We start from the raw sequence: 25,770 nt of genomic DNA, 5'->3' as shown, positions 1-25,770 counted from the left end.
TAACCTTTGCCCCCAATAAACGATATATAACGAGATATGAGTATATATAACAAATATGTAGTGTAAAAATTACATGTATGAAAATATCTGTCCCTACATTTCACCACGTAGGAAAGTCTATAATGATTTTATTTAGTTTTCACCCTTTTAATGAGGTAAAGGAAACCAGGGTCTACCTTAGAAACTAGACACAATAGGGGGAACGTCAAATGTGATCGTAGATTTACGTATTATTAAAACCTTCTGCAATTTTTTTTACTTATTTATGGGTAAAATCTCACTTTTACTTTTGTTAAATTTCCAACAAGATCGGCTATGCTGTTTGACAAGAAAAAGAAATTAGCCTTCGCCCCTATTTTATAAAGAAATCTATCCTAAAATATATTTTATCCCAGTAAGAACTGAAAATCTCTAGACAATGTTACAGCATCGTTAACAGGCTGAATACAGCTTCAATTATTCAGAAAGCGAGCTGTTGGTTCTGCATTTTATGAGTTTGTTCCCGCCGTACAGAGTATGTAAATGTATCTGGCAAAATGTAAATGACGCGTGAAACAGTCCGCTCCACTATATCGCTGAAATGCAACTTTGTAGTCTGTCTGCGCCTGATTAATGTGGACACAGTATCAAAATGTTGTTTTAGAAAAACCACATTACTTATCTAAATATTTATTTTAAAGAGAACACTAATTGACTGATTAACTGACTTATCAACGCCTAGGTCTAGAGATTTGAAAATTGGCATGACAGATTCCTTTTATGGTCTAGGGTCTTATGAAGTCTTTTCATTTTTTTCCTCGAGAATAGAAATTAGCGGTCGTAGTAATAAGTACATCTAAACCAAAGAGAAGGTGATGGTAAGAGAACGTCAATGTATTATAACTTAACAATACAGTATGTGTGAAGTTCATGGGTGGTTTCTACGTAATGGGTGTCAGAAGATCAACAATAATCACCAATCAAATATGTAACACCGGAGAGATCAAGGCCACCGAAACTTTACGTCGGGCACGTGAATGGAATGAAAAGTTACTAGAGTCGATGTGGGTTAGAAGATTAGTAGAATACCCATAGAAATTGTTCCATATATTTTGATTTTTGTTCTCACCTATTAGTTTTTAACCTCAAGATCCACTTTAATTTGTAGAATATCCATAGTATATATACCTACCGTTTATTTAAAATTTTAGGTACTAATTTCATTTTTCTCCATATCGTTATGCACAAGAATGTTCGAAAGTTTATTTTCTTCTGTTGCTAATTCATACAAGTGTTTTTGCTTTATGACTTCAGAAACCAAAACGAGATATCTCATGTTAAGTAATCGTTTAAAATTAGTATCTATAGCTTTTGTAACTTATAACCTATAGACCTATGTGAGCGCGTCGCTAACAGACGTCATGCAAGTATTTAGTGAAAATAATTATGATCGAATATGTTTTGAGATTTACAACCACCTTTTTTATACAGTACAGAGGTTATCATGAGTTGGCTCAAATTTATAAGATAATTAACTTACTTCTTGATAGCTTGAAGAAACAATTTCAATAAAACCCAAGATCTCATACTCACTTTTACAAGACGAAATATATGTATATCCTTGTCGTAATTTTGAACGCTAGTACGAGCTGTACCACGGTGATAAAATGCTGGAGTTAAAATGTAACAGAACATTTCGCTCAATATCCATTACCGCTGGATGGAAACCACTTCTTATCTTAAACATACACTTCTAGTCTTACTTAAATTTTACACACAATCTGGTTATAAATTTAGATATAGAAGCTCTTGCAATTAGGTCTTGTTTTTTGTAACAAAAGTCTCTTTAAGTTTTAGATTGATGACAGTAAGAACAGTAAATATTTAAACCGCATAAGAAGAACAATTTCCAAAGACAATATTTTAATTTAAATAAACCAAAGGGAAAATTACAAAGTAATGTAAACGACGAAGCATTTTAAAATGAAATGTTTCGCCAAAAGGAAATAATTATCGTCGAATAAAATAAACAGGCTTTCAGTTCGGTTCACAATCACGCAAAATAAACATTTACAATTTAACAGACGACGGTTGGGCTGCCCTTAGACAACAAACAAAAGAGATCTTAATGATGTTCTGCCGTGGTTAATTCTGACCGCAGCATCAGTTTCTTTTAGACTCAAATAGAAAACTCTTACGAGTACCTAGTTAACTTTATTCTAAGTACATTCTATTTACATTGATGCCTTCTTAGAATTGATACAGCATTTTTGATTATTATACATAAATCATTTTATATAATTATAAGTATATAATTTTGTATACATAAAAGTTCAGCATATATGGCTAGAGTAATTTTTTCTTTGATAAAATTATTTGATCACTTATTTTGTTTGTGATTATATGACATACCATTCCAATATAACCATTCCAATTTTTCTATCACCTCTTCGTTTTCAAAAATATTTATAGCTTTATCAACTTTTCGAATTGCAAATGAAAAACCCCAGTCAAATTCGCGTTCCAACTTGTGCGTTAATTGGTCGTCTCTTTGTTTGTTTTCAGCTTATTGCTTCCCGGGCCGGTTCAGGAACTTACTTAGGTCGCGTCCCGGAATAAGATGAACCTCAACCTATGTTAATTAGCATTTTTTCCTCAATTTTCACTTATTTATATAAGAACTTGCTTAGTTTTGGATTTTTCTAATGTTTCCTTAGATCAATGGGACCACCGCTCTGTTTGTTTGTTTGTTTGTTTGTAATATCTTTATTGCATAGAAATTTACACAGTAACAAGAAAAAAGTACAAAGTTATAAAATAAACAAATCACTAGCAATGGCGGACTTATCCCATAAAGGGATCTCTTCCAGTCAACCGGCAAAACAATAAAGGAACTAGATAATTCAGTAAAAAGCGGCAAGTCACTGTGTTTTTAGCAACACGCTCTTGTGTTGTTTACGAAAATTCTCAAAGTTAGTACCAACTATATACACTGTAAATTCATATCTGGTATTAGTTCTGGTTGAATTTTCACATCTCTGGAGAGGACCCCGAGGACTCCTCGACAAATGATTCCTCTGACCTCCGCAACCATTTTAGGTGAACCTAATCCATAATAGATCATGTTTACATATCCAAATAGTTATCCGATGGCAAAAATGCCCAGGATCCTTTAAGAGCATCGATTCGATTAGTAATTAAACTTTTTTTACCAACTCAAAAAGGTCAATGAAAGGACTAGTGGTTTGACCGAGAAAGTACATATCCGCGATAGATTTAGATAGAAACTGTACAACATGTATTCGACTAACAACGCTTGAATTTATTAACATGTCCACGATTTTAGAAAAAAATAGTTTGAATTAAAGACAGTCAGTTCGGAATATCTAAGTCGCATTGAAGCGAATTAAATTCTGAACTTATTTCCAGTCAATGTTTTACGGCGCACGACACTCGGCACAGGAGTTATGACACGGGAAAGCTTTTATTTCAGCTTTTCCAACTTTACAAAGATATTCGAGAAAATGTCTTGCTTCATAGATATTGACTTTTTGGTAGATAAGAAGATACCAAGCTATCAGACTGGTAAATTGTGTTTTGTGTATTCTTATTCTTTTGTACTTAAAACGTTATCACAGTTTTGTTTTGTTCTACAAATACGTATTATACGTACTCGTATTTATGTTTATTTAGGAACCTAATGCCCTAGGTAAGTTAATAATTCTTCTCTGTACCTATGTATTGAAATAACTTAGGCTTCACCCGTCTGAAACAAAAGAACATCAGGAAATCCTCTCTTATGGCACTAGTAGACCACATAAGCTTTCTACATGTCCTGCCAACTCTATAAACCCAGCTGTTTGGTATGTGCGTTGAAATGTCATTCAATCAGACAGTTACTCTTTTATATTATTATATGTAGATATATATTCTGTGTACATTTATTTTGTTTAAACATTTATTTATCTTGCTCTGCGCCAACGCCAATCTCCTGTTTGGTTTCCTTCCACCCAAAGGTTGACTGGAAGAGATTGCATTAGCGATAATTGATTGATAATTAGACGATTGTACCATCTCTATCTGTTTTGTGCTGTTTTGTATGTTTTACTCTTATGATGCAATAAAGAGTTTTACCTATCTATCTTTATAGTACTAGCTTTTATCCGCAGCTTCGCCCACGTAAATTTAGCGCCATCTACAAAAAGCATCCAATTAAATGTCACCTAAAAAAACGAAGAATTTAACGCTACCTACGCAAGAAAACGAGCTTTACGCAAATCCCATGGGAACTATAGTTTTTACAGGAATGAAAGGTGCCCTTTGTCCTTCACTAGACTCTTAATTATATAGATATATGTAATATTTCTAGAGATTAATTCAGTAGATAACCCGTGAAGAGGTAACAAACAAATTTAAACTCACTGCCGCATTTATTATATTGTAGTTGGGAAAGAAGATATTAGTAAAATGGTACCTTTCCCAATATAGCAAATTAAGTTGAGAATATAAACCACATTTTCATATGCCTGAAAAAGAGACATTAGAGCCATCTTGTACACTCAGCTTTAACTATTAAGAAAATTAAGGCACATCTGGAGCAAGGTAAATAGCATCCACAGCGATATTAAGTAACGCTATGAAAAGGCACAAGATGGCGCTAGAAGCGCAGTAAAATTAAACCAGACTAATTGTAAGTAGAGGTGCTAGAACGTTTTATTTTCTCACTTAAATCGCTTGGGTTGCTGTAGAGGTCAGCACACCCAGACAAAATTATGAGCCTTTATGAAGCATTTCAAGTTTAAAGATAGATTTACCATCGGTAGATGAACTTATTGATTTTAGTTCAATACTACATACTAATAAAAGGTGTACCTATCGTAAAATTGTATACCGGTTCTTCATTCATAGATTCTTTTAACTAGGGGAAAAATCTGTATGGTTATGATTCACAGTAAGCAGGTAGGTACTTACAAAATTTCCGTGGTTTCGCTCTCGTATGAATTTCCAGGTATAAAAATGCCTTACGGTACTTCTTTTACCCGTATCTCTACGCCAACGTCCGTCTTTTATTTATTTTATTCATTACAAACGAAAAATGTAAATTTTAGTTTCTTATAGTAATTATTTATTATATATATATATATATATATATATATATCTATAGAAATTATGGATTTAAGTACTTATCAATACATCGTGTCAAGATAGATTAGATGAACAGGACTATTCTTAAGTTTTAACCTTGCTGGAAGGCGTATACCTAAGATTTTACAGAAAAATCTTAGGTATACGCCTTCCAGCAAGGTTCACAATAGCTGAAACAGAGCAGATAAGCTTTATTAAATTGGATAATTTATCTGTGTTCTGTGTTCACATAGGTTAAGACGTCATCGCTTTGCCTTCTCTTCTTATTTCTCTTAATGATATTTCCACACAAATAAATAAAATTTGTATGCGCGTACTCATTCCCACAGCTAGAGGTCATGTTGAAATGGAAATTAGCAGCCACAATGGCAGAATAGACCTTAAAATACATAGACGATATTACACAACGAAATAACGCGTTTGTAACATTAATAGCCCCGTTTGGTATTAATTGCGCTATTAATTTATTTATCATTCCCTCTCTCATCAACGATCTCCGTTTCCTTTTTACTGGTGTTAATCCTGGTTATATATAGGTACTTATAATCATGCGTCTTTTCCAGAGGGATAGGCGCAGACGATATCTTTCCACTTGCCACGATCGCTACATACTTCGATGACTTTATTCACATTCATGCATAGTTGCTTACAGAAAGCCGCTTTGCGACGATGAATGTAAGAGGAGGAATGAATAATTAAATTGATGAGGTCTGCCAGCTCTGGTTATATCTTCACCTCCAAACCTCCAAATCCTTACCGAAAGGCCAGGCAAAACTTACGCTGACTAAACCGCGGGCAACAGCTACATCAATAGAATCTGACTTTCATTTTAAATATTTATTTGATTCGGGGGTTAGGGGAATGACTAAAATATTCCCCCGTAATTTATAAATGTCCATAAAAATCAGACTTTTCCCTCGTAGAAAGTTTATATATATATATGATTAAACTACATTAAGCTTTATTCCTTACAAGATTGAAAGCCTATAGTCTCGAAAAAACTGTAAAGCCCCGTTCAGCTGAATCGCTTTTGATGGAATATTTCAGATAGAGACAGATTGCTAGATGCATCCCAAGTTTATAAACCTTTCACTTCATTAACTACTAGACAGGTATAGCTAGAAAAATAATCAAATAAAATAAGTAAGATATTTTATCCCTATTCCATCGGCAACAACATAAATTGTAAATGGGGACGTAAGATAAGAGTGGCCACATTCCTAATTCAGGGTAATGTTTTGTACGAAACTTTACTTGTTTTATGGCCCTGGCTTGTGTTTTCGTGACCCCATAAATTAAAGGCATTAATTCTCTTGGTATTTTCAGTAAATTTGCGATCATGCTGTCCGACAACCGTCTGAAGAAGTCACTGTCTTCATCCCTCTCGTGCAAGACTTATATTATTTGAGTAAAAAAATAATAATTCGTATTTGAAAAGATTTGATTTGAAAATTTTAGCTGTAGGTATCCCTAGAAATATTTTATGCAGCAAGACGCATTCCTATATATTGTTTATAAGGTCTGCAGATTTGCCACTGAAAATTTAAAGATAGTTCAGACACAGAAGCTATTTTGGTCCACTCGCCCACTAACGCAACCTAATCGACCCATTCAGTCGCCTGTGGGAGTTTTACCTTCATTCCCAGCGAACTTAAATTTACTACCCACAATTATCTCATATGACACTTACGACGAAGATTATAAAGTTTAAAATTGATTGGAGATCTTAACAATAATGTATTTTGCTGATATTTTAAACAGGTCACGTGCACAGGGGTCAAAAGGGACACGCCAAATACTAGGCCACGGTAAGAGTAGGATCTTTTCTGAAATTCACACTCAATACTAGTAAAGATTAGACGTTGACTTTATAGGAAGCGTGTACTAGCTGTGTACCGGGTTTCTAACTGCAGAAAAGCGGCCATAGAGTTCCTAATAATAAAACGGAGAGTGCAATCGCGAATCTACAAAAGTTAGAGAGTGATTGATAGTATATATGGTTGTAATCCTGCCGAGAATAAGAAATAAGAGACTATAATAATAATTAAGTATCAAACTCTTTTTATAAATATTGATGTGCCTGATGAGTGAAAGAATATAGTCTTAACCAATCCCTGCGGGAAAGAGGCGTGATTTACATATGTATGTGTATGCATGATGAACTATGAAATCAACACACGTTGCAATATAAATTCTCTTTTAGGTCAAAAATAACCAGCAAGCAACGTAAGCGAGTACACCGCGCTTTTTGCTGATCAGACACAGATGGTGCCTACATAAGATTTTTTGCCAACGGGCAGGTGAAATTAAAAATAAAAATGCAACTGCCTGCAATTTGGTGCACTTCTGCAGCTGACATTTAAGGCAGGTTAACAACACGCGCCAGTCTATAAGTGATACACTGAAACCGGTATCCTCCTTTATTGGTGTAGATTTTCCAATCCCATAATAATGCTATAAATACATTATGCTGAGGAATATTAAAAAATCACATCTTTCAAAATATTGTTGTAGGTATAATCTTAGAAGGAGATAATTTAACAACCTTTCTTTTTGTGTCTAATTCTGACAATTTTCTTTTATAGGTAGTTGGCCATCAAATAACTTTTAATTTATTCTTTTTGAAAATCCAATAGCAATATGGGAATGAAGGAAAGACAGCAAAAACAAAGCGAGCAAAACGGTGAGCGAAGAGATGGTTATTTATTAATAGAAAAAGCATTAACATTTTACTACGCAATTTCATTACGTGTTCGAGTTTAGTGTCCTCCGAATGACGTCCGCTGTGCCCTCGACCTAACCTGTCCTATCTCTAGGCCCCAGATTCCAGACTAGGTTCAATATACCCTCTAGTTCTCGTCACGTACCCAAATGTCTTCGTATTAAGTTTTATGAGATCGTCTCTAGTCGCGCTTTTGTGTTGAATATATGTTTTTTAGGGTGTTTCATTTTATTGCACGCTTTGAAGTATAATGATCCTGTCGGAGTATAAACAAATGCTAAGGGAGAATAAAGGAAGATTAAAATAGTTGGTGACCTTAGTAGAAGAGAATATTACATTTGCAAAGTCCGGTCAAAATTTAAAAGAAAATAATAAACGAACCTTGGACCAGAAAAAAACACAGAGAAAAAGATGATCGGGGCAGGTTTCTTATTCTTGCAACAATTTCTTCGACTCGATGACCGCTCTCTATTATTTTTTATTCACCAAAAACTAGGTACGTAACATAAAAGACTGACTGATCGATCTACGCACAGCTGGAACTACGTCATAGAAAGTTGGGATTCCCGAAATTTTCATTAAACATTTCTACGGCATTTTGAGCGGGACTTTTAAAGAAAAACTTTTCACGCGATTTCTCTTGATTCCAATCGATTTCGCAGGTAAGAACGCCTTGTTTCTGTAGATTTAACGGTATCATTAAGTCGAAACGAACAGCTTGGATTTATTGCAACCGTAAATAGAATATGCCACCCGGCAGCCTATTCTGCAATTTGCTAATAGCGTCGACATTAAATATATACAACATAAATTGTTGTATATATTTAATGTCAAAATTTTTGGATTTTTAATTATTCCGACAAGAGCTTATTGATATTGAAAATAAATAAAAGTTAGAACATAGCGTTCTATGTATCAAATTATAATTTCTACTAATCAACATTGTCTCAATTTGTTTGCATTGTACAATAGAAATCTGAGAGTTGTTTTTGTATTCTAACTACGATACAAATAGAGATAGAGCGATATAGCGATACAATAGAGAAAAGCACTATCGATAGTATCGATACTATTGCTGTTGACTATTGCAACCGATAGGCCCATCGAGACTATAGATCAAAAATCCGGCAAAGCCAGCATGAACTATTGAAAAACTATGAAAAATATACTTAAACGAATTTTACAGGACTCCTTGTGATGTACAGAAGACGATTAATCGAGGTGTCAACTAGTTAAAATCACCCATCAAAAACTGATTAAATATATTTTTTAAGTACAAAGCCCAGCCAAAAATAGACCAGCAATACAGTAAATTGAATTGTACCGGCCGATTTTCCTCCGTCTAAAACTTTTATCGTTGTTAATTATCAAAGGTACGGCCGCTATTTCTGTAACCTGGTTTTCGAAGTCAATTTCAGGCAAATGGGTCACGTCTAGTGCTCAATAAAGTCTTAACGAACGTCAAGTGATGTTACAGAACCAGTTAAAGCCATGACTATAGGTATTACGTTTCTACGTTAATACTTATTAATCCATAGTCCATAATATTTATAACACGAGGAAAGATTTATATGTAAAAAATTCTAGACTTAGAAATAAAAACTTATTTACCTCGGGCAAAATTCAAATAAGAACAATTTGTTTTTTATCATAAATAGAGTCAGTGACACAGAAAGAAAGAAAGTATTTATTGACATAGTAAGCATTATGTAGACCTTGTTATATATAAGTGTAAATGAAATATTTTTTATTAACCAATATCTCCAATTAATCACCCTCCCTACGATTTTCCTATGTTTATTAATCAAATATTTTAGCAATATGGGATTTTCAATTAAATTTATGTAAAGATTTGATACCTGATTTGATACCCAAAGATTTGAAACGTTATGATGAAATTCGTTTTCTTGTTAAAAGTATGGTATTTATACTGGTGTTTTACACAAAACTTACACCTTTTGCACTTTTTGGCAACCACCTGCTGTGTAACGGGTTGTAATTCAATGATAATTTTCAATATAAGAAACACGAATAATTGATATAAATATAAAGCTAATCAACAGTAGAATGTGTCAATTAATATTTAACTATATTTAAACTTAATTGTCTTAACGGATTCTGCATTAGAGTAATTGCTTTTTTTTTAGATCTTGTATTAAAAATAAACTTAAAGATATATTAATAATTTTATGTTGAATTTACAATCGCATGAAAAAGTCTAACAAAAGATTTAATATCGTGTTTTCTAAAGAAACAATTACCTTTGGAGATTACAAATTAAAACGAAGACTACCTATATAGCAATATAATCGACCTCCCACAAAAACTTAAAAGAAAAGACAGGCCCACCTAATTTTAAATTGAAAATTTTGTTTAGTTCTGATTTGACGTAACAGCAACATGATGAGATGGACATTTTGTCTGTCTGTCCATTAGCTTGCTCTTCATATACAATAATAATAGATTATTATACGATTTAAGCCCTGGGCGGTGATTCATGCTGCACTCACCATGGAGGTAGACCACCCAGGTAGATACTCGTAGTAGGGTGAATAACGCCATTATCTATTTGATCTGTGCACTATGAACCATAAAATGTGCAATATTACAGTTTACACACATAACTTCACTTTTCCTGAACTATTGTCGAATTGTATTCCTTTTTTTTAACAATTAAATTATGTTCTTTATTTAATATTTTAATGCAATAGGAGTTCTTCATCTTTTAATTAAGATGTCTTTTGTAAAAAAAAATACATGTATGGTTTTTCAACATATTGTGAAGTTATTTTACAAAAAGCTTAGTTGGTTTTATCATTTATAGCACACAAAAGTATTAATATCCCTGTCTTATGCTTATTTTTATATTTCTTCTAATTTTATTTCCTTAAATGTTTTAGTAAAGTGTGTGATATATTATATACTTGTTCAGCTATTCCAACACGTGAAAATTACGATGTTTAATTAACGTAATGATAGGCTTGAAAAACTCAAATCATGGACACCGCCTAAATAAAAGCTTTTCTGAGGCATATAAATCTACTACTGTCTTTAGATTTAAAAAACACTCATGGTGGCTATATAGTTTTCAGTTTGATTACAACTAACACGCTAACACAGGATGCGTTCGTTGCGTATGTCAACTCGTCATTACATTTTAAATCATTACAAATTCCCATCAGGAATTGTACTACAATTTTATGTACAAGCTCTACCTTTATTACAGGTTTGTGCACTTGGATGAGCAAGGGCTAATATGAAGCAAATTGAAATTGAACGTTTCCATGGTAGCAAAGGCCTACAACAAAGGGTTTCTTGAGGGTAATATTTCCCTATGCGATTAAAAATCCGGATATTAATTTATAAAAATGTATGCAATGCTGTTTTTAATTTACCTCCTACCAACACCAAATGTGTGGTCTGAAAAAATTTTGCCCCATAACATTAACTTTATTTGTATTCTAAACATTGAAAATTGTAACTCTATTTTCATACTTACATATGTGTTATTTAACTTTTAGGCGCAAAATCTGCTGAACGAATTTGAATGGCACTTTAAAGTATTTATGTATTATATATAGATATATATTCTGTAAAAATTATATTATGTTTAAACATTTATTTATCTTGCTCTGCGCTAACGTCAATCTCCTGTTTGGTTTCCTTCCACCCAAAGGTTGACTAGAAAAGATTGCATTAGCGATAAGTCCGCCTTTGTACCATCTCTACCTATCTGTTTTGTATGATTTACTCTTATGATGCAATAAAGAGTTTTATCTATCTATCTATCTTAAGTAAAATTGTTTTTAAATCAAGGACCGCGGACATAAATATTAACATGTATTTATAATCGTTTTGCAAAATACCTGTCTGCGATACCCTGCGTAAATCGTATTTCAAAAGAAGGGTATGCAATCAATACGGGTCCCTATTTTACACGGAAGCCTACTAAATAATTGAACGTACTAAGCCCCCTCTTATACCAACTCACTTATAAATTAATAAGTGCAAGGGGGAGTACCGGGAATTTGATATTAACTACTAAGTAATGGTAATTGCTTTTAAATTATCCAATAAAATATCTATCAAAACCCCGGATAATAATAAATTGACCTCGCCGATCACTAAAAAAGCAGGCTTAACCCTTATATCACGGAAAGATTATAATACCGGTAATGCATGTAAATACAAGAAAAGACCAGTTTAACTCCTCCTGCTTTGCTTTACTCCAACAGGTAAAAAAACCATAATATAACAGTAAGTACCTAATTACAACAAATAAAAAAAAATAACAGAGAAAGCTAAACGTGACCTATTTGTCCGTCTACCCCGTAAGGAATATAGACGTGACCATATGTATGTATAACAGAAAAAGAGATGAATGGAGGAAGCTCTACTTAACTAAACCGACAAGATTAAGCTCTTAAATTTAAGAAGAAGAACCTTATTATATATTTATTTAAATTTATTTAATAAAAAGAAGGGATACTTGGAGAGCTACATACAATAGAAAAACAGAGTGACTATATTCTACCCCTCCACTACCAATCGTTTTAAAGCTAAATATTTAAAAATCTGTCACAGAGAGGTAATCCCGAGGATTTGTGGTCCCTAATTACAGGACCACCCAGGTAGACTCGTCGGGAACACTCATAATGACCGAATAACCTTTCATTTGATCATTAAACCGGTTTCCTTTATAATATGTTATTTATTTTATAGAATGTACCTTAGTTTTTAAGTTCACATTAATTTTACTTCAATATTTTATTATCAATTATTGAATTGTTTACAATTAAAGGTTTTAATTAACTTTATAAAATAAAACAGGGCTTCGTACAGGATATATATATATAGCATAGCTCATTTGTTAGTTACCTTATAATGTATTTGGAGAAAACTTGTCTAGAACCGGGAAATCTATTGCAAACGCAAAAAAAAAAACAATTTATGAATTGGGTTATTTGACTCTAGCAATTAAACTATTTTCTAAACGACCTGAAAATTAACTTGCACGGCAAAAAATTTTATACATATACAGTGCACTTTAGTACTTACCTAATTAATGTAAATAAATAACAGAGCTTTTGGTTTTGCAAGGTTTTGACAGCTGACATTGATAAGCTGTACGACTGACATGATAAGACCTTGGCATTTTATGCCCTCATGAATGAATGAATAACTTTTATATCAAAACTAGAGGCCGCCCGCGACTTCGTCCGCATGGAAACCCTATCAATCCCGCGGGAACTCTGGGATAAAAAGTAGCCTATGTGTTATTCTGGGTCTTCAGCTACCTACATACCAAATTTCATGGTAATCGGTTCAGTAGTTTTTGCGTGAAAGAGTAACAAACATCCATACATCCATACAAACTTTCGCCTTTATAATAGTAGTAGATAATGAAACAATAAGATAAGACAACAGACAGCGTCGCTTACTTGTTAAATAACCGTTGGGTTTGATCTTAATTACAAAGTAAGTAATTAACAAAATATTATCTGTTCGTTAATTTCTTGGGAATTTTGAAGAACTCTTCAATTAGAAACTTTCTTCTCCAAATAATATGCACATTACCTTATATCAACCGCCGTAAGAGCTGTCTTTCAAACACAGTTTACTCATTACAGCGCAGAAGTACTTAATATCAGCAAAATTGATTTCTTTAGGGTAACTTTATAAGTTGCATCTGTACGTAGGTACTACGTTTCCATCAGAATTATTACCTAATGGTTAAATTTCAAAGTATTTGTATGAATCTGAGTGTGTTTTGTTATTCCCCATCTTAAAAGAATAACTTCTGCCTTGTAACAAATTTTCAGTATACTACTCTGTCAAGAAAGTAGCAGGAAAAGATCAATAATACACAAACTGTTTGTTATTCATCCAAATTTATTTTATCACCTTCAAAATATGCTCCTTTAGAAACGATACACTTACGCCAACGAATTATCCAATCATCAAAACATTTTTTAAACGCTGTTTCCGGAATTGAGGTCAGTTCTCGCCGCGAATTCTCTTTTATGTCTTCTACCGATTGAAAACGGGTGCCACGAAGTGGTAATTTGAGTTTAGGAAAAAGAAAAAAGTCGGCTGGAGCCATATCTGGTGAATATGGTGGTTGCTCGATGGTATTTGTTGAGTGTTTGGTTAAAAATTCGTTCACAATGATGGCCTTGTGCGAAGGTGCATTATCATGGTGCAAAATCCAAGAATTTTCTTTCCACAAATCTGGCCTTTTTCGTCGGATTTGCTCTCTTAAACGCCGCATAACACTCAAATAATATTCCTTATTTACCGTTTGACCTTCCGGCATGAATTCCGAGTGCACAACACCGCGATAGTCAAAGAAAACAGTCAACATGACTTTGACTTTTGAACGACTTTGGCGTGGTTTTTTCGGTTTCGGTTCAGTTGGAAGGCGCCACTCCGAAGCTTGTTGACTAGTTTGCATGTCAAACTCGTAAACCCACGTCTCGTCACCAGTAACAATGCGTTTCATGAATGTTGGGTCGGAATTGACTCGTTCTAGCATGTCCTCAGCGACTCTCATGCGATTGAGTTTTTGAAAAAAATTCAGGTCTTTTGGGACTAGCCGAGCGGCAACATGTTTCATACCCAAATTATTAGTTAAAATGGTACGGATCGACTCGTGAGATACAGAAAGTTCGGTGGCTATCTCTCTCAAAGTTGAATGAGGATTTTCAGTCACTATTTCCTTCACTTTTGCGATGTTAACTTCAGTTGCAGACGTTGATGGCCTACCAGAGCGAGGCAAATCTTCCATCACATCTCGACCGCTTTTGAACGCTTTGTACCACTCATAAGCACGAGTTTTTGATAAAGTCGATTCACCGTAAGCCTTCTGTAACATTTTCAGTGACTCCGAACACGATATTCCATTGGCAATGCAAAATTTAAGACAAACTCTTTGTTCGATGTTTTTATCCATTATGAAATTAGCAATACACACTAGATATGATATAACTAAAAATAGCACTGTATTTAATGTAAACAACAGATGCAACTCAAACTCCGCGCCAAAATGGAAAACAGTTGTGCCAATCTAACAACAACAAAAAAAACAAAAATTTGAATTTGGAACCATAAATAAATAATCCATTCCCGATACTTTTCTGACTGAATGTACATATAAAAGCATAACTTTCTTCCCTACTTGCTAATGTAGACATTTGATATAGGGAAGTAGCTATTCTCAAAAGAGGGGTCAACAAATGTAACCAAACTTGTCACTTGGCAACGAGGGCGAAAACACCCCTGCTATAATGACGAAGTACTTAAGTTAGACCCATTACACGCCACGAATGAAAATATTATAAGGAAATATGTTTTTCATACGAAATAACAGCGTCTTAATTCTATTTAATGAGGAAACGGCATTTATCTTTTGAGCCAACTTAATAATAATTAGCATAGTCTGGTCGGCGGAGTAAATTAATATTACTTTTACAGTAATTATTTTTCATGCTGAGAAAATATTTTACAATGATTTTCCGCTCGCGGCATGCCTAACACAAACGTCTTGGGAATTATAATGCACTAGTTACCTATTATGTTAGCGCTTTTTTTTTGGGAACGATTTGTATGTGAAGTCTTTATTGTACAAAATAGCAAAGCAAAGTGAAAATATTGCTTCACAAAAACAAAATGTAGAATGGGGACTTATCCCTAATATAGTTGTATTTGTCGTAATATATGAAACTTCGCCTGGATCCACACTGCTTAGACTAGACAATCTTTCAAGCCATATAATGCATCTTTTATGCACTCTTAACTCTTACTTAGAGCTTTGACATATAAAAATGTGCGTGATTTCTCACGAGCTCCATTTAAACTTACAAATAGGTATCGTAACCCTTAAATAGTAGCTATATATCACTGTCAAAGAAGCGTACAACGCTCGAATCCCATAGATAATCATGAATAGCCCTTTTTAACCACATCTATTTTGGGCTCTTGACTCCAGATCTGATTATGATAAATTATATTAATATAGATTTACATGCAAGGGTAAAAGTGTCATTTGTAACAAAATCTAAGCAGCAAGTGTATAGTCAATGATCAATCAAATATGCTGTGATTTGATAGGGCAACGTTAGTTATTTCAGTAACTATTGTTTTGATGTGTCGCTGTGGAAACTAAAAGACGCGGTAGCAATTATTAAAAAGAATAAGCCTGCTCCTTATTCCTTTATCATAAATATTTGTGGATGATATTAATTAAGCAGTTAGGATGCAAATTTTATTTTAAGTAATTAATAATACATTGCAAAACGTCAGATTAGAAGTACCCAAAGTCGACGAGTTTGCGTGAAGAAATTGATGAATGAATGAAGCGAAAGAAGTATGCAGCGATAGTGGAAAACCGAAAGATGTACTTAATTTCTCGGGAAAAGAAGCTTGGTTTTGTATGTATGCATTATACATATAAATACCATGAATATTTTTGTGTATGTATACTATACACATACATAAAATTTACGTATGTTGTTTATCTAATAACTGTCTGAAATATATTAAGAATACTTGGTTTAACTCGGACTCATTAAATTATTTCTGGTTTCGATTACCCTTGACCGCATTAACCGCATATTACAGGGATAAGTTTATTTAATAAACATGTTATATTTAACGTTGATTACCTCATAAATTTTGCTGGCTAGCTTATTATTCAACATTCTATTAATAATCAACATTTCAAATCTTAAAAAAAAGTTTACACTATAATAAAAAGGTTTAATATGACTAATTTTCAAAAAAATCTTGCCATTTACAGTAATAGCCTCCCCAATTAGGTATAAGCGAGTAATCGGTTGGAAAGTTTTAGCAACATAATACTATAGTAAATACCATTTAGATAATGCTTTTCAATCAGATTATCTTCCATCTATTGTCCTGAGCAGGTAGGACGTTGGACAATGCATCGGTCGGGTGCAGCCCGAAGATAATGCAGCTATTGGTGCATGCAGGATATTATTTTGAAGAGCGTGAATGAATTGGATTTACTTGAAAGTTGTTGTTGATTGTTGAATGCCGTGTGGTTCCCGGCACCAATACAAAAAAGAATAGGACCACTCCATCTCTTTCCCATGGATGTCGTAAAAGGCGACTAAGGGATAGGCTTATGAAATTGCGATCATTTTTTTTAGGCGATGGGCTAGCAACCTGTCACTATTTGGATCTCAATTCCATCATTAAGCCGAGCAGCTGAACGTGGCCATTCAGTCTTTTTGGGATTATTGGCTCTGTCTACCCCGTAAGGGATATAGACGTGACTGTGTGTGTGTGTGTGTTGTTGATTCATTTCAATTTTGAATAGTTAATAAATCTTTGTTCAAGGTATCGTAGTTACCAACAATTATGTATGAAGATGGAGATTAATTTTGATTCATTTAGACTAAAAGATTCATTATTATTCATTAAAAAATCTTATTCCTATGATATTTTTTTAATATAAGAAAACTGATTGACTAACTTATCAACGCACATCCCAAACCGCAGGTTCTAGAGATTTTTTGAGATAGACCAAGGATGGTTTTTTATGAAAAGTATACATAAAGATGATTTCCGAAAATACTCGCAGTAGTGTTATTAACTTTATTTTTTCATGAAATGTTGATACATGGCGCCACTGGAAGTATGATCCTTTTTAAAATTGATAGAGAAAGGATAACAAATCCGAACAAAATCACTTTTCAACTCACTACCATCACACTCTGTTGTCCACGGGACCCATAAAACTAACCAAGAAACAGTTGATTTTATATTTTTTTATCTCCACCTATTTGTAATAAGTATATTTTACCCAGACATACATGGAAACAACCTAATTGTTATGTCGCCGTCGCGTCGTGCCGCCGATAGCGCTCGGCGTGCGAGATAACACACAAGGAGCTACCGTGTCTAGAGATGAGCGTGTAAACGAAAAACGCGTTTTCAATTATATGCATAGCATGCTTATTTCTTTATTGCTTATTCTCACCAATCAAGCTAAAGCACCCATACAGCAAATAAAGCCACTTAAATCTGTAATATAGATGCCCAACTTAATTTGGTTGGACTAGTTTTCAGTAAAAAATTTAGGTAGGTAATTGTTGTTCGTTTGAAAAAGCAGTACTTGAAATTAACCAGGTAAGAATCATTCATTCATATAATCACGTCTATATCCCTTGCGGGGTAGACAGGGTCAGCAGCCTTAAAACGCTATGTTCAGCTGTTAGGCTTAATGATAGAATTGAGATTCAAACAGTGACATGTTGCTAGCCCTTCGCATAAAATAAGAATCCCAAGTTTATAGGCTACCCCTTAGTCGCCTTTGATGACATCCATGGGAAAGAGATGGAGCGGTCCTATTCTTTTTCATATCGGTGCTGGGAGATAAGAAGTACGCTTGAATCTGTCAACAAGCGAAGACAAGTCGCTTTGCCATTCGTTGCGTTTTCGTAAGTCGCTATTTGTTGATGTTGATGATCAAAGTTGCAAGCTTTTTACTAAAATGGTTTGAACGTTTTTTTTTTTTTTAAAACCGTTATTAAAAAAAAGTTTCAAGGTTTAAAGCCGTTTTTCTACCTCGTTTCTTGGCTCTACTGCAACGGGGTGAGTGACGTTTTGGAGAAAATATTGTTTCTTCTTGTTGTGCATTCAATTCGTAATGGCCTGGCCATTATGTTGTGATAAGAATAGGAATACTTAGGTAGAAAATTTGGAAGCTTTGTTACATTGATGTTTTTGTTAGAGCACGTGGTGTGCAGTATCTATCTAGTTACGACTTTAGTCATAAACTCACGTCAAATAGAATTGATATAGTGTTGTGTGTTAATTATTTTCAAACTAACTTTATAAACTGTAAAAAGAACTTATACCTACTTACATTTTTTCTGACAAAAATCTACTCGCTTATTGCATACACGCTCCTAACAAGATCCTTTACGCACCAGAAGTTAACGACCTCTTTCAGGTACTCCACCGATGCACAAATCTGCACAATCTACATAAACATACCTGCGTCAGACGTGCATTGGTTTCAAAATAAAAACATCCGTCGTGGCAGCGGGAACACAGCGAACATCGTGCGAATGCACCGAACGCGATCTTTACTCACAACCTCGCCTCAGTCCGGACGTGGCCGCGGGCGGGGCGGCACGTGTCGTGCGCGCCTCGCGATTACCATTGTTTTTATCTGCACCTTTGTTTAATTCCATCCGAATACAATCGATACGAGGTTCCAGTGTAACCATATGGCCTAGAAGCATCATTTCGATGAGATTCAAGTGTTTTACAACATATTTGTGACAATAAAGTGTTATCTGTAGCTAGATATGCACATGAAGGTGGCTTATTGACAAGTGAAACTCTTTATCGTTCCATTGAATACGGCTCTGTTTGCAGTTGTTGATGAACTGAAAACGTGCTAGTGGTCCCTGTTATAAAGGAAAGCATGCAAATCAATAAACGTTTGCATACCCAGCTGCGAGTAGCCGAGAGCTCTTACTGTGCGGTTTATATCTTCGCTGCATATTGATTGCTTTTCAACCAGGATCACTGCAAATTGTTGACCACGGTGAGTAACGATGGCAATGAGTGTTAATATTGTTCAATAGAAGGTGAAATTGGCACTCCGGATTTGAAAGTTTTAGCAATAATTATAAAAGGGGAATATAAGCACAGAAAGTTAAATTAGTAAAATAACATGTAGAGAAGAAAGACAGAAGATGGATTTTGAAATTAAATATCCGATGTACATTTATATGATTCCTGCTTAATTTCGATTTGTTTAAATAAATTTCTTACTTGTTTATCATAATAAATAGGATCTCTTTCCTATTTGCCCAAGATATTGATCATCCACTGTTAAGGAGATGGAAAAAACCAAGATATTCAATTGAATTTTACAAATTTATACACATTTCCAGAACCACAACATTAAAAAGAGATTTATACTTCAATATTGATTTCAAAAGAACTGTTAAGGCTCATTATACAGTACAATTAAACTAACTCATACTACTCTATTTGTAACAAAATGAAATATTAATTAATCAAATAACAACTTTTTTGCACAAATTTTTCTGCAGAAGGCAAAAAATGACATAGCCTATACAAGTGGTTAAGGCCAACTGCCAATTTGAAGCAGTTTCCTACAAATCTTAACGTCAAGAGCAATATACAACACAAAAAGATATAACGGGCGATGACACATGTCAATTCCCAAGTTGTTCAACAACAAAAACTGTCGACCGATTGGTAACACCTAGAAACAGTAGCTCTGAAAGATTTACGACAATCCTAAAGTGGAAAGAGCTACAGAATGAAATAAATCAGTTAACTAATTGGTTTTAAAATCTAATGGATATATAAATATCACAATGGAAATCAATACGCAGCACATGGACTACTAATCCCATCCTTTATAATGTAGACGTACGATTAGTTTTATAGTCTGGATAATAGCGTCAATTACCTATTCAGTCTATTAATCCGTATCAATAACAAAGGACCTTTTTGAATACGGTGCAGTTTTCTGCGATTATTTGAAGTTAACCTTAGGGTTATATGAGCGCCTTAAACAATAGAAGTGAATCTGAGAATTAAATACAACAAAATAGTAATTTATTACCATTTTATTACCCAATATTTATTTAATTGAAAATCTTATAATTACAAAGAAAATTCAACTAATAAAAACTTCAATAGAAATAAATGATGTCTAAAATGTTCACAATCAAATAAAATTATACAAAATTCCAAGTTAAAGTATCATGAGCCCATATTTTCCTGCAAAGAAATATAAATAAACAAGCATTTCAAGTTCTGTACTCATAAAACTACAACAAATAAAACTTCTCAACTTGTTCCTGGTAAACACAAAAGCAAATTATTCAAAGAATACAAAACCAAAACAAGAAATCTGGATACGCCGTTGGAGCAGCGAAACGGACCTGATTGTAGGGGAACAACCAGTTTAACAGCTGGTTTGAACTAGCAAAAATAAAGTGAGGTCCTTAATGAACGCTTCAAGTAAGCAAAGATGTACAGATAACAAACTTGCACTATTTAACCCGAAACGAAAGTAACGATCGATCAATCTATAAAGCGAGTTACAATAATTATCGCTCTTACTACCAACGCCAACCAATTAATTTCTTCAGTTGATAGCTGTTCTCGCATATAACAGTCTATTCTACAGTCTATTGTTTTTTTGTACTAACATGCACTTTCTATGATCATTACAAATGAAATAACAGTAACGAGATTCAATATCTTAATTTTCGAAAGTTTAATGACTCAGGTGTTCAATCATTTTGTCTTACATTTACAATTTTATTTTTCGTTTAATATTTTTATTGATAATTTCATATAAATTACATATATTGAAGACGAGAAGAAAATTTTGGAGATTTTGAAAGATTTTATTTCGCACTTTTAGAATACCTTATTACTTTCGCCTCTACTAATGAGACGACATAAAAAAAAATTATCTCTACTTTCAATACTCCCCACCGTCACATCATTTTACTGTTGTTGATTCATCCCGTTGATATTCAAAAATGTTTTGTGGCCAGGAATTCCTGCGGCATCTACCTATGATTCATGAAATATTCTTCCCAAGATAGGTACGTGTGTATTTTTTTCGACACACATTCCGTAAATTTAATATATATTTATTTTTTAAATTATAATTTAATATTATAATTTAATTTTAAAACAATTTTCCTGACAATCAAGTAGGCATTTTTTAAAGAAATTTTGTTGGATACCGTGATACTTTGCAAAGAGATACTTGAAGGTACTATCGATGCCCTTTTTATTTTACTGTCAGCTAAAATCTTCACCCTTAATAATTCATCCTATGGCCAAAATTATGTTAATTTGAAACATCTTAAATTATTCTTAATTTATTATTTAGCACCAAAAGGTGACCCAGTGACATGATCGGCCTTAATGTACAATTGTGTTTTAGGTTAATTAAACAACTCTCATACATTTAAATATTAGAATATTCGCACAACTTAACTTTCGTTTCTGACGTTTTTAATATTCTCATTCTTTTGTTTGATGTTATCTTGGTACTAGATTTGTTAGGTTGACAAAACAAAAAACAAAGAGAAACATTGAATACGTGTGTAAATAAAAATGCTACATAATATTTGCAAAAGATAACAAGCAGTTTTCTTTTTTTTATTAGTACTTAGTTTGGCAGGTAGCATATATTAATGCAGTTTCATTCAACATTTGTAGACAAATATGAAGATATAAAGCAACTTATGGTTATACACTATAATAGTAATAATATTCAGGCTATTTGGTGTCAAGCAGGCAGTCGACAATTTAATATTTTAGATCATTAACTAGCACTTCTATGCTGACAGAATATGAAGGAAAAAGACATTTATGGAAAAAGTAAAACTTGCAAAAACCAGTAAATTTTTTATTATAAACAAAAACGTATAGAGAAACACGAAATTCTTAATTTTGAGAAACTGATTTGTTTGTGATGGACATCAAAGCATGAGCATAAAGTCCGACATGACAACATTGATCCAAACCATATACGATCAGACATTACGTGAGCAAGTGGCCACAATTAGGCTGCTTTCCCACGCAGAGACACCGGCCCACGCTGCTAGCTAAGAGACTGCCTGTCCCACTTACACTTACTGTTAAACAGTGGGTTAAACTCTTTGATCATTAAAATAACACTAATGACAATCTATCTAAATTAGCCACGTCCTTTAATGATAATACTGCATAATCCGCCGGAACTGTACGTATGACAATGTAAACTTCAATTATCAATTTTGAGACGGAATAATTAAACATTAAGCGACCATTTCCGTCACATCGATACAGAAAACAAATAACTGGGACAAATGTTCAAAAGGGCATACGCTAACATAATTGAGGACCGGAGAACATACCTTAATGGTTCGAGACATTTCGGACAATAGACACTTCAGGCGATTCCCAGTTGGACCCTTGACATGCCCGACAAATATTTGGACAACACCTACTAAAGAAATAGTGGAAAAAATTCAACCTTCGACCTTCGTTGACTGTGAGAATTAGTAACGTATTTTATTTACGTTTACCACTTGACTGAGATGACGCAAACGACGAGGATGTTACCAATGTACTCGTAGTTTGATGTGAATTTTAGCCTAAATAAAATGAAAATTATTTCTTTTAAAAAATATTTGGCACTTGAATAGAACGCCTATTAAACTAGTTAACTATGATGCTGCGACATTTCATTTCAAGGCCAAGATAAACTACCAAATTTTTCAAGAACCTATTAAAATATATATATCGAATATTATACTGAAAAAATAAGCTGAATCCGACCATGTAATTACCTTTTTTTTGTCGGTATTCAGACTTTAAAGTTGGCCTTTGGAAATAGATTGGCACTTATACCTTGAACACCTTGGTAAGTTAACCTCATAAATGTTATATTTATCAATACAAATCTAATATGTAAATAACCTGTTAGAACAGAAGGTCCATAACTCAATATCATGCATTTCGTTTTGTAAAGTCTTAAACTATTATTTTGTTTACCAGTTGGTTATAAATTGGTCAAAAACAGTGTAAAACTTGGGAGATTTGAAAAAAATTTAAATAAATCCAAGTCATACATTCAATTTTAAATTCATCATTGCGTTTATGCGGTTCGACTATAGTTTCAAAATGCTAAGAAACTAGTACCTATATCCGACCTTATAAGTTTGAAATTGATTACATTGTGTGTAATGTAACTGTCAATACCGTAGCTTGTACTGTTAACGTCTTAAGTTCTTATGTAAGCTATTGTTGTCGTGCCATAGCCTGGGGTGCTGCAGCAAGAAGCCATGGTGTTTTGCAACCTGGCGGTGTCATGAGACTTTCTCTTAATTGCTTATCCCAAGAACTGTTATAAAAGACTGGTATTTGGCCGACTTTCATTTAATCTTTCTTTAAAGTGATATCAAATAATTTGAATTTGAATAAAATTTTGCAAAAACATTAATTGATGATATTCAGGTCGTGGATTATGTGATAAAGCTATGGCTTGTTGAAAAATTCAAACCGTATCAAGTAAGCCATGGTCACTATTATTTTATGTATTTCTATCCGAACTACAAATGTACCTTGATCATATTCAATTCACCAGAAACTGTAATATTGATCATATCGGCTACCGTTACCTTTGCATCGACTCCACATATTGCTTCTCGCACAAGCCGAACTTCAATAAAGGTATGTTTCTGCAATATTGGGTAAACTGAGGGAGCGTTATCTTTCAGCATTTTGTGAGGGAACAATCCGTGTTGATAGTCGCATGATCGGTATTTTAATTGACAATATGTCCTAGCCAAAAAATTAAGCCACTAATTATAATTTTAATATGCTATCTGTGAGTAGAATTTTGAGAGGTATAATTACAAAAAAGAAGTGAATTGTGTTGTCATTCATTACGGCTTTGCCTATTAGAAGACATCTCCTATCCTACTACTATTATAAAGGCGAAAGTTTGTATGGATGTTTGTTACTCTTTCACACAAAAACTACTGAACCGATTACCATGAAATTTGGTATGTAGGTAGCTGAAGACCCAGAATAACACATAGGCTACTTTTTATCCCAGAGTTCCCGCGGGATTGATAGGGTTTCCATGCGGACGAAGTCGCGGACGGCCTCTAGTGTTTAATATAGACAAACTTTTTGTTTCCATATTAACAGATGATAAAATTACACAAATACAAAACTCTTCTGCTTTCATCTTTTTATGTGGGAATCGTTAGCTTAATTTGAGATTAAATATTGATTGATGATTGGTCAGGATATATCCACAACTATTTTCAGTCTAAGTGAAGATTTTTGTAGACAAGTGGAATACTAAACACTTTTAAATCGTTACTAAAGTTTAACAATATTCGTTTACTCCGGTAGTCACGTCTTCAGTAGTGTACGCGACTTGTTTTCAATAGCCTTTCCATTGACAAATACTATTGGTCGCTCACTCTGAGAAACGAAAATCTTCAATCATAGACAGGGAAATCTGTGATAAATTACAGAAATTCATTAATGGTGTTTAAAACACAATACTATTAACGAGCCTCAACATTTAAACAGCATAAAGATATAAACAACGAACTCTATAGAAAAAATCCTTTCAATTAATATTGTATTTACAAAAGTGAAAAAAATTGTGCACAATATCTGAAATAACAATCAAAACCAGTAGTTTTGATCACAATGATACGTTTGGTAGTATCGACCAAAATTTTGAGTATTTTAAGTGTCCCTGAGCTCATCTCGTGGTCATGGCCCATACTAGCTACAAAATAATTGCTTTAGCCATTAACATTCCGGAGTGTACCGCTAACCTAACTTTCTAGAGTGGGTGGAGTGCAACAACGCCAATACGCCATTACATTTGAAGTCACGAAAACCATATGTACAAACCGCTTAACCATTTAGAAGAAGAATGTCTAAAGGTACATATTATTAGTTGGGAAACCACAACATTGTTTCTCGATATTTTTACAAACGGAAAATTTCCTAATTCGTTTATAAAACCTATTAAAGTAACTCATTGCAAAAGTATTTTCCTTCAATGATACGGAATGTACCGGACGATAATCCTCATCACCGTTTCGATAACACTCGCTAATTAGTTTTACCTTCGCTTTACGTAAACATGACCTCTCATTCTCCAAGCAGAATCTCAAACAATAGCAGGTACGAGGGAAACCAACTATTCATATGACAACAGCTCGCATCCAAACAAGGGGTTATTGATCTGGAAATATAAAAGATTTTCTCCTTCCATTGTCTTAAACGGCAACGTTTGTAAAATGAAACAAGGAGAACGTGCTCAAGTGGCCAGACGCACGGGTAATAGCCATCTCTGCTATGATGGC

At 33.8% G+C, this 25,770-nt stretch overlaps 1 protein-coding gene across 2 annotated transcripts in view; it reads left to right on the top strand.

Moving 5' to 3' along the window:
* The first annotated feature begins 18,956 nt into the window (after positions 1 to 18,956).
* Positions 18,957 to 25,770, top strand: part of LOC106135024 (ADP-ribosylation factor-like protein 4C) — a 52,201-nt gene continuing 45,387 nt past the window's right edge. For both annotated transcript variants that reach the window (XM_013335186.2, XM_013335185.2), the window contains exon 1: positions 18,957 to 19,427. The gene's annotated coding sequence lies outside the window, so the exon portion shown is untranslated. The remainder of the gene's footprint in view (positions 19,428 to 25,770) is intronic.

The sequence above is a fragment of the Amyelois transitella genome, chromosome 11 (assembly GCF_032362555.1).
Source record: "Amyelois transitella isolate CPQ chromosome 11, ilAmyTran1.1, whole genome shotgun sequence".
Taxonomy (NCBI): domain Eukaryota; kingdom Metazoa; phylum Arthropoda; class Insecta; order Lepidoptera; family Pyralidae; genus Amyelois; species Amyelois transitella.
The sequence above is the reverse complement of the archived record's forward strand: the minus strand, read 5'-3'. Positions and strand labels throughout refer to the sequence as shown.